The sequence below is a fragment of the Columba livia genome, chromosome 21 (assembly GCF_036013475.1).
Source record: "Columba livia isolate bColLiv1 breed racing homer chromosome 21, bColLiv1.pat.W.v2, whole genome shotgun sequence".
Taxonomy (NCBI): Eukaryota; Metazoa; Chordata; class Aves; order Columbiformes; family Columbidae; genus Columba; species Columba livia.
In genome coordinates this window covers 5,540,823-5,551,484 of record NC_088622.1, presented here as the reverse complement: position 1 = coordinate 5,551,484, position 10,662 = coordinate 5,540,823, and the positions used below count along the sequence as shown (strand labels likewise).

Sequence of the window (10,662 nt, the reverse complement as noted above, 5' to 3'; positions counted from 1 at the left end):
TTTCCTAAAGGGTTTGTTAGTGTTAACTGTGAGGGTGATTACTTGATTTTGATTAACTTATTTTTGTAAGTACACCTCCAAAAGAGATTTATGGGGTGTAAATTTAAATCTAGTAACGTTTAGAATTTGAATAATGTTTTAGTGGAATAAGCTGTGCTGGAGGTGTTTAAAATATATACAGGTGAAGCTCTTAGGGACATTAGGGTCAGGGGACATTGTTTAGTGCTAGGTTTAGGTTATGGTTGGACTCGATCTTAAGGGTGTCTTCCAACCAAAATGATTCTGTGATTGTACGAAACCCCTTTGCGGTGGGGGTGAAGCTCTTAGGGACATTGTTTAGTGCTAGGTTTAGGTTATGGTTGGACTCGATCTTAAGCGTGTCTTCCAACCAAAATGATTCTGTGATTGTACGAAACCCCTTTGCGGGGGGGTGAAGCTCTTAGGGACATTGTTTAGTGCTGGGTTTAGGTTATGGTTGGACTCGATCTTAAGCGTGTCTTCCAACCAAAATGATTCTGTGATTGTACGAAACCCCTTTGCGGGGGGGTGAAGCTCTTAGGGACATTGTTTAGTGCTGGGTTTAGGTTATGGTTGGACTCGATCTTAAGGGTGTCTTCCAACCAAAATGATTCTGTGATTGTACGAAACCCCTTTGCGGGGGGGTGAAGCTCTTAGGGACATTGTTTAGTGCTGGGTTTAGGTTATGGTTGGACTCGATCTTAAGGGTGTCTTCCAACCAAAATGATTCAGTGATTGTACGAAACCCCTTTGCGGGGGTTGAAGCTCTTAGGGACATTGTTTAGTGCTAGGTTTAGGTTATGGTTGGACTCGATCTTAAGCGTGTCTTCCAACCAAAATGATTCTGTGATTGTACGAAACCCCTTTGCGGGGGGGTGAAGCTCTTAGGGAGATTGTTTAGTGCTAGGTTTAGGTTATGGTTGGACTCGATCTTAAGCGTGTCTTCCAACCAAAATGATTCTGTGATTGTACGAAGCCCCTTTGTGGGGGGTGACACTTTTGCTTGACACTTTTTGCTGCTTTTGGCTGCCTTTTGTCACCCGCCGTTTGGGTTAAAGCGAAGCCAAGCGCAGGTGAGCACGTCCTCCCGCCGCCGGTACCCGCCAAAGCAGCCGCGGGCATCACCGGGAGCCACCGCTGGTGAATCTGAAATGCGAAATCTCCCCCGTGGTATCTTTGTCTCTGGTTTATAAAGCAGGCAGGGGACATAGCGACCCGCCAGGCTGCAGCTTTCTGTATCAAAGCCCAGCTACGCGGCTCCGGCACAGAGAGCAGCCGGCTCCATCCTGGGAGTGATGATATAAAAACCCAAAACCTCCAGAAATTCGTGTTCATTCGCAAGCTTTGCTCTAGGCTCTGCCCCTGGGGAGCTGGCAAGTGAGAGACATCAAATATAGCAGCAGAGCAGAGGAAATAAGCTCTTGTGAAGCTTGGAACTGAGTTTGGGTTCAGGCTTAGCAAAGCTGCCGTACAGATCCACTGCAAATGCATCACAAATGGAGAAATATGTGCTCCAGACGCTGAATTCTGGGGGTTTATCTCCCCTTTTTTCAGCTAGGTGCTCTGTAGCAGAGCATCCTCTGCTGCGGGCAAAATAAATACAATCCGCTAATTGCCTTTGCAGTGCAACACTTGTACTTGAACCTTAATGAAGTGACTGATGCTGGAGCAGCAGGACAGACACAACCTCTGATCCCCGTTGGCTCCTGCCACAAATAAAGCATCGAAGAAGCATCTTCAGCGCAACCTCAGCTGACAGGTCTGGTTTTACCACCATTAATTTCTTTTTTAGAGACACCTGACCATCCATAATAACCCTTCCCCAGCTCTTGTGGCTTCTGCTGGTTTGAATTTAAGTGCAGTAATGGGTGGAGAGTGGAGGCAGAAATAAGTTATTGTCTCGCATGCCTATGGTTTGCTCCTCTGCTTCTCCTGCTGCAGGTAATATAGATTTTGCAGCCCTATAAGTGGCCCCAAGGGAGGGATGGACATGGGGGGTGTCATGGGATTATCCCCATTCCCATAATTTGGGCGGACTTGCTTCTCAAAGCAAAGGAAGACCAAGCTCAGATGCTCTTGTTTTGCTTTTGGCCAAGCGTTTGAGGTTGGGCACAGTCACCTTGAGTTGGGCGGAAGGGAAGCAAAACACTTGAGAGATGTCAAAACACGGGCTGTTCAAAAGTAATTTGCTAAACTAACAATTTGGGCTGCGAGAAGAGCCGTGATTGCCCTCTTCAGATATCTTGGATGGGTTTGTTTTTCCTCCTGGCTCCACGCCCTCCGAGCAGGATTTGCAGTTTCTGACTCTTTTTCTGCAACTGGGGAGGGTGTGGAGGGAAAGGACCCCAACTTCTTCCCTCTTCAGCCAAAAAATAAAGATGCTGAAGCCTCTGTGCCCATCTCAGATGCTCATTGGGGATATTTCACCCTGTTTTAGCATTGTCCCTGGCTGGGGGATGCCTCTTGTAGTGTCATTGGGATCTAGCAACTATTAATTGTGTTGGAGCAATTGCAACCCCAATGGGGGCTGATCCAGCCCTAGGGGTTTAAATTATCCTAAAAAATAGGTTTTCCTCCACCCATGCTTGCTTACAACACCCTAGTTTGCTGAGCTCAGGGCTGAGCACTTGTAGCTGGCTGTAATTCGCCTTTCTTATAACACTATATAATGCAAAGTCGCTATAGGCGCCCTGCCAGGCTCCAAATTTGGGTTGGCAGGTTAATTTTAGGGCAACCCTCACTCCTGACTTGACTGGGGTTGGCCGCCGAGGATGTCGTTTAATAACCAGGCGGCTTTTTGGAATGCCCAGCTTGCTAATATCAGGTGCCATTAAATGGCACTTAAAGGCTTTTAACATTTCACCCTGGCACTGCTCAGCTGCTTGTTTGCCCGCTCGCGCTGACAAACACGACGAGTCTGCATCCAGGCAATTTCATGGTCTGATTCCTGCGCACAAGCGCGATACAATAGCGTTCCCCGGCTAAAAATAATGCAACGTACGCTATATTAAAGGCTGATTCATGATGTCTCTATGAACAAGTTGCTTCGGTACCTTCTGTGCAAAGAGGGGGCTGGAGGATCCGCGATAGACAAAGAGTTTGCAGTTTGTGTGGTCTCATCCTGGGCTTGGTTTCAGCAGCAATACAGGGATGCTGAACTGAGCCTAAGGGCTGTGCTGCTCTTTTGAAGGATGCATTCGCCATGAAAACACCTTTCCATCACCATCCACCACTCTGGTGGGCTCGTGGCAACGGGAAAGCTGGACCTGAGATGCTTCATGTCTTGGTTCAAAAGGAGATGGAGCTGCTGGGAAAAGTTTCCCCTTCCCAGGGTAGGATATGAAGCAGCTGCCTTAATCAGGCGTCATTGTTTGCAAGAGCTGGACCTCCGCACGCGTTGCTATTCCTGGTGCCGGGGGCTCTGCCAGCCAAGGGTGCCAAGAGAAGTTGGGTGAGCGGAGAAGTCGCTGCAGCTTTTGGGGAGATTTGTTCCAGACCTGTTGGGAAACGGGGAGGGCAAAGCCAACCCTTTGCCTTCAGCGTGGGTCTGGGTGAGCTCGGCTATTGCGGGGGGTGAGGATGGAAGGAAAGGAAGAAAGAAAAAGGAAAAGAAAGGAAAGAAGTTTGATGTGCGGCAGGGCTGGTTGCATCCTACACAGGACCAGCTCCTGCGTTTTAACCCCATGTGCGTCATTGCACTGGTTGCAACTGGACCCAGTAAGGCTGGAGAACTGGGCTGGTGGTAACTCCCTATTTGCTGAGCTTGTAACCCCCAAAATTCTGTATTTGAGTGCACAAATCCACGCAAGCCGAGGACCCACATCGTCCCTGCCTAACAAGGCTTGGTGAGCTCCCAGTACCCCAGCGAGGAGCGAAAAAATAACTCAATAATTTATTAGCCTAATTAAATTTTACTAATGCGTTTGACCCCAGCTGCGCAGAGGAGCGCTTATCAAAGCCACGATCTCCCAGAGATTATTGGACAATTAATAAGAGTCAATCGGTTGCCGTTCCTTGTCGGGTGGGACGTACATGTCCCCCAGGATCACCGGTGGCTTTTGCTTTTGCATCGTGGTGCTAAGGGCTGCAGAGCTTTGGGGGTTTGCGGGGATGCTCCCGGTAGGGACCGTGATGCCTTGCAAAGGAAAAAAGGGGGTTATAACCCCCCTCGGGTGTGGATTTGGGGGTCTCTGCGGCCTCATCCCTGGCTCAGGGATGTAAAACCGTCCTAATAGGATTGCGAGCGGCGAGGGGAAAAAGTGCTCTCGCAGGAGCCTCTCGCAGAAGCGAAGCTTAAACGGCTCTTTGTGTCACAGCTTTTTTTTTTGAAGTCCTTGTCAAAAAATGACATTTTTCAGGTTGTTAGCCAAAAAACACCCCCCCAACCCCCCCCTGCTTTCTGACAAACCCCAATCTGTCAAGTGGACGCGTCCTTTCCCATCCGCCTTGACAAAGCTGGTTTGATCCGAAGCCCAAAGCGAGATGCTGCCGGCGACGCCGGGTCGTGCCGCACGGTGGGAATTTTATTTGGGGAAAGAGGATTTAAAAGCATGTGGGGACGTGACAAAAATCAATCCCCGGGAGAGGATGGAGAACCGGGGGTGGTGATGTCCCCAGGCTGAGCTGGGATGCAGCAGGGCAGGTATTTTACCACCTCAGCAGTGATTTGAAGCCATGGGAAGGTCAAATTTTGCTCAAAAATGGAAAAAAACCTTATTTAAGAGCAGCCAGGTCCTTTGCTAAGAGCGATGCTCTGCTCGCATTTGGGGTCAAAGCGTGGCTGGGTTGTCCCCCTGATATTTCCTTCTGCTTCCTATTAATCCATGTTCAGGCCGGAGGTTAATGGAAACTTGAACCCAGGGCTCAGCATCACGGTTTTGCCTCCATCCAGCCCTCTGCAATTAAAGCCGGAGGAGCAAATGAAGATGCTAATGCAACAGGAAGTAAAAATCCATCAAGGTTGGTGTTAATTGCCCAGCACAGGGCTGGGGGAGGCAGCAGTGGGTTTGGGGCTGTGTCTCCTACTTCTCTGCAGCTGGGGAGGGAAAAAAGTACCATTTTTAATGTTTTTTGGTAACTGCTTTTTAATTTTAATCTCGTTTTCAGGGGTTTAAGGCTGCAAACATCCCGCCTGGCTCGCTTTCAGGTTGCCTGACAGGCTATAATCTCCTCTTCTCCAAACAATGGACAATCTCGGAAATGGCACAAAATCACCATCTGCAACTTTTGGGGATGTTTTTTCTCCCCCGTCTGCTGGTGCTGGGAGGGGGAATTTTCTCCTTTTTCCCCCCAAAAAAGAGTGTTTTCTGGGGATTTTAATGCACATCAAAGCCTACAGCAGGTGGACCCATCTGCTGCCCCACAGCTGTTTTAACTGGTTTATAATGGTTTTCAGAGGCATTGGGCAGTGTATTCTGGCTGTTTTGGCCTTTTTGGGCTATTTTTGTCTTGTGCCTTAAGCAAAAAGGCCGTGGAATAAGACATTATTAAATTTGCTTCCTCCGGGCTGGTTTCTTCCCGTCTTTATTTCCCTGTCGCTCTGATCTCCCTTGAAACCAGCTTTAAGGCCGGTGGCTGTCCGAGCTTAAACTCTCACAAAGGCTTATCCCCCTCGTCCTCCCGTTTCTGACAAGGCTTTCAAGCCACGCAACTGCTCCGTATCTCACTCTTTTTCCTAGATAATGAGCTTAATTACAGCCAGATTTGTGTTCTCCACGCTGGTTTGGAGGAACTGGTTCTATATGTCGCTGGCTTCGCATTCCACCTCCGTCTCTCCTCGGCTTTGGGCTTTGCTTGGAGCTAATTAGTGACCGGGAGGGTGGATGATGATGGTGTGATACTGCGAGGTGGGCAGCTGGGGGAGTTTTGGGGTTATTTTTGCAAACTGCACTGAGCAAAAAGCTCTTGCCGTGCTAACGGGATGGTGGAGTGATGGCTGTGCTGGTGGGCAAACCCATAACGATGTTTGAACCCCATGGCAGACCCATAATGATGCAGATCCCATGGCAAACCCATAATGCTGTAGATCCCATGACAAACCCATAATGACACTGATCCCATGGCAAATTCATAAAGATGCTGATCCTGTGGTGAACCCATAACGATGTTGATCCTGTGACAAATCTGTAATGATGCTGATTCCATGGCAAGCCCATAAGGATGTTGAACCCCGTGGCAAACTCATAACAATGTTGCACCCTATGGCAAACCAATAATGCTGTAGATCCCATGACAAACTCACAATGACACTGATCCCATGGCAAACCCATAATGATGTTGAACCCCATGGCAAACCCATAATGATGTTGATCCCAAGCACCTCATTGGGATACAGAGCCATGAGCTGCATCAAAACCTCACCCCAAACCTTGGAGATGTTGGATTGATGGTCACACCACAGAGCAAAGCCAACCCATGATGTTGTTGACCTCATGACAAACCCATAACGATGTGATCCCAACCATCCCATCATGGTCCAGGAGCACATCCCTCAAGGATGCCAAACAGCCATTTGGTGGGACGATGTCGTCCCCACCACACCCTTGACCTTTGGGATGTCCAGCTCCACCCTCACATGTCCTTGTGCTCTAATTACTGTCACCGTGTTCTCATTAATGCTGGAGCCCCGACTATTTCTCAGCACCGGCATCCAAGCCGCGCACAGCTGCGAGGATGTTAGCCGGTCCATTCATAATTACAGGGCCAGAGCCCGCGTGAACATCAAACCATTAGTCTAATTTGACTATCTAACAAGGAGCTGTGATGTTTTATGCATGGCGCCTAATTTTACCCTCGCAATCTCCTGCTATATTTAACATCATTAATCATTTATTCCCATGGGGCTGGAACCCTGATTAGTGTCAGATGTATTATGGGAGGAAAGGGATTTAAAATAAACCCCCTTTTGCCTTTCTCCTGGGGGGGGATGAAGCCGGTTTGTCGGCGTTGAGCTGCCGGTCCTTGGCTCGCTTGAGTCTGTGAATGCAATTGGGAGAGATTGGCCCTTTCCTGGCCTTTTTGATGCCGTTTTTAGGGCAAAAATGGGGAAAAAGAGGTGATGTGGGACCGTCCCCCCATCTCCGCTCCCTACCCTGGTCTTATTAGCTATGTTTACATGGCGGAGATGTCAAGCCATTAATTTTTAATGCCTGGTTTATTGTGGGTTTGAACGGTTTATTGAGTAATTCCTGCATTTAAGTGATTCATTCCCCAGGGGTGGGAACGACTGGTTAGTTTTACATTAATCAGCCCGTCCGGATGCCAACGGAGGGACGATCGATCCGGCCCCACCGCCTGCAACGGGGACGTTAAAATACCTCAAGGTGCAACGAGGTTAAGGGAAAGGAGTAATTAAGGCTCCGAGTCCGCTTTGCAAAGCTGGTGCTCGGCCAGCAGCCGCCTGTTCCCATTTTCCTCCCATTCCCCAAGCAAAACGAACCCCTCTAATTAATTTGGAGACCCAACGCTTGTAGCTCAAGATGGTTTTGTAGGGTTGGTGGTGAGACAGGAGGTTTACATGCACGTGGGAGATGTTGCTGCTATCAAATCCTTCAACGCCTGAGCCGAGATCGATGCAAAACCTCCTCAAGGTCGAGCGTTTTAAGTAAATGACACTAATTACAGCAAGACTTCTTCTTCTGGTGCTAATTGCCGCTTGCCGGTGATGTGCCAGAGGGATGGGGGGGATGTAGAGGGACAACCGGGTTCTGCGGGTGGCCAGTCCTCAGCCTGCTGCCATCTCCTCGAGGATCTGCGCTGCCAAAATTGTCCTTGCAATGATTAAATAAACAGTTTGCAATGTGGGACGGAGCTACACTATCCATCAAATCTCATTTTTCCTCCCTGCGCACACAGATTCGGGGGCTTAGGTGGTGTCTACCAGCACCTCCCAGCTTGCCGAGACACCAAGGTCCTGCTTTTCCAGCACCGCGCTTGGTTTAAGAGGTTTATTTTCCCCTTGCTCAGCTCCATCTCAGCTCTCTCCTCTCCTGCATGCTCTTTTTTTTCCTCCCCAAGCTGTGCAAAACCCACCTGCAAGGGCGGTGGGAAAGCAGCAAACAGGTGCTTTGCAGCAGATCTCCCATTGCTCCGGGGCTGGCAAGTAAAACAAATGACGTGGCTTTATTTATCTCATTATATATTTTATTTTTGTTTCTTTTTTTTTTTTTTAGCACCTCCGCAAGGAAAAGGAGCCGCTTGCTGTCAGCCAGGCAGATGCGAGCTGGTAATGACGGCTGCCGAAGGCGCGGGGAGCCGCTGTCTCCTGCCTCATCAAAGCAGCCGAAGGTATTTTTAGCAAAGGTTTTGCGCTGCGACTGAAGCGGTGTCGGTAAAGCAAGAGACGTGCGTGTGTGTCCCCCCCTCCCGAGGCTCTTTTTGCAAGAAATGTCCAGAAATCAAGCCCTTCACAGGTAAAAAAAAAGGGGTTTTGAGGTCTTGACAGCACCGTCCGGGGAAATGCAGTTTTGCCGCTGTGGGAGGATGGAGATGCTTTTGTTGCCTCCAGCGAGGATTTAATCGATGTTTTTTGGGAGCATCAGCTTTTCCGAGTGCAGCAAAGCCCCCCAACTCCTCCGTCTTCAAATCGCTTGGTGTTTTGCAAGCAAACGTGCATCCAGCTAGCATCAGGCATCACCTCCTCGCCCCAAATTTGCCACTTTTCCCCTCATTTTGGCCCCGCAGCTTGGGAGCATCGTGGTCTTGCTTTTTGGGCTGCATCCCTATGGGTTTGTGGGCCTGTCCTGCTGTGACAAGGGGGGACCATGACCCAGTGCACGAGGAAGGGGTGACAGTGTAACGGGGTCCCACACCCTTTTGGGTACTGCTTTGGTACCCATTGTGTATTTCACACTAAACTACCCCAAAATGGGAGTCTGGTGGCTCTGAGCATCCACACCCCGGCCTGGGGGGACATTGGGACCTGCAATTGCTGAGGGTTTTTTTTATCTCCAAGGCAGGGAAAAAATAGAGAGGGAAAAAATTAGCAAAACAAGGGATGCAATCGCATCTTCCCACCGCACAGATGGTGCAATTAGAGGACAAATCCTTCGCCGAAAATGATACCACTCCAAGAAAGCAAACAGTTCCACGGGGGCTCCTTTCCTTGGTTTAAAAGGCTGCCAGCAGCATGTAATTCCTTAATGGAAATTGTATATTTAAGTACTTAAGATGGTTATGAGAGCGGCGGAGGACACGGAAAGGAGCGTTTTCCACCCTTGCAGGGGCTCTTGGGTTGCACCAGGTTGCTGGAAAGAGGGATGAACCCCATGGGGATCGTTTCAGGAGGCCAAAAATCCCGAGAAAAAGGAATATTCAGGTGCATTGTCAGCCAACCCAGCAACTGCAGCTGGATTTGGGGTTTGGGGTGCAGCTTTACCCCCCCTTCTCACCTCCTTCCATCCTCTTGGGTCACTGACTCAGGCTCCAGAGACCAGAAACAATTTCCCAGCACTTGAAATTAAGTGCTTCCTATATGAGAGTTTAATTAGCACATTATAGGACAGTTACTGGGCATTAGGATTTTTTTTAATAATTATTAATATCACATTAAACAATGAATTATCACGAACAATTAAAATTAATTACATTTCTCCAAGTTAATTAGATTATTCCTGTAATAGGGAGACGAGTGTGCTCCACCATAAAAATGAGTGGCCCTCATGGGAGAGCCGAGTGATGTGTCACCCACAGGGAGGGGGTCGGTGCTCCCAAATGTCACATTTGTCTTGGTTTTCAGGCTCATCCCCGTCCCATCCCCACATCCTCTGGGCATCTTGCTCCATGGGCTTCAATACGGTGGGTTTTTCAGATATTTCTCCAAGGAAAGGTTAAAGACTGATGTCTTTGAGTTCATCTGCAGAAAAGGGGGGGTTATTTTAAATAAGCGATGGTTTTTACTGAAGCGGCCGGAGGAATGTATTGAATGGGGGCTAAGGGACATGCCCAGGGTCACATGGGAATGCAGTAGCAGAGGACAAGCCCATGGTAGCACATTTCCAGCATCCCAAGCCCTAAACCGCCCCTAATTTGGGCAGTTTCCCAGGCTTGGTTATTCCTGCACCAACGTGGATTCAGAAAACTGCTCTTCACCAAAGGTATGTTTTCAGAGGCTCCAAATCCCCCGTTTTCTGTGAAAATAGCCGCCGTGCAGTAGGATCAGACCATTTGACCTTCCCCATTCTTGCCCGTAATAACTGTTATTCCTCCATAATCGCTCGGAAATAACTCGGGGTCATTATGCACCTTCTTACAGTTCCCCCCGTTTCCCGGGCGGTGGCTGCGCAGCGATGGGATGTCATTTGATTTCTGTTTTCCTTTCCCTTTCTTAGATGCATTAACTCTCTGTGGGTTAAAAACATGGAGGTTTTTCCACTCCTGAGTTGGCCCGTCCTGTGCAAAACCAAAATAACCTTGGTGATAATTCCTATTCGGAAACATCTTCCACGCTTATTTTTCCCCTTTTTCTGAGTCAGTTTGTCACTGGGATTTTAACAGGGAAGGAGAAAAAGAGAAAAGCTGCAGGGAATGGGAAAAAGCCATATTCTTTTCTCTAACTCTTTAATAACCAGAGGTGGAGCAATGTAAATCTTGATGGGACAGGAGGCTACAATGGCATGAAATAACCACTTTTGGGGGTATCTCAGC

At 48.7% G+C, this 10,662-nt stretch overlaps 1 long non-coding RNA gene across 1 annotated transcript; it reads left to right on the top strand.

Moving 5' to 3' along the window:
- Positions 1-1,405: 1,405 nt before the first annotated feature.
- LOC110362968 (uncharacterized) lies at positions 1,406-6,794 on the top strand. Its single transcript, XR_002420742.2, has 3 exons — positions 1,406-1,777; positions 4,850-4,977; positions 5,125-6,794. It is a non-coding gene; the product is annotated as an uncharacterized LOC110362968 (long non-coding RNA).
- The last annotated feature ends 3,868 nt before the right edge of the window (positions 6,795-10,662 follow it).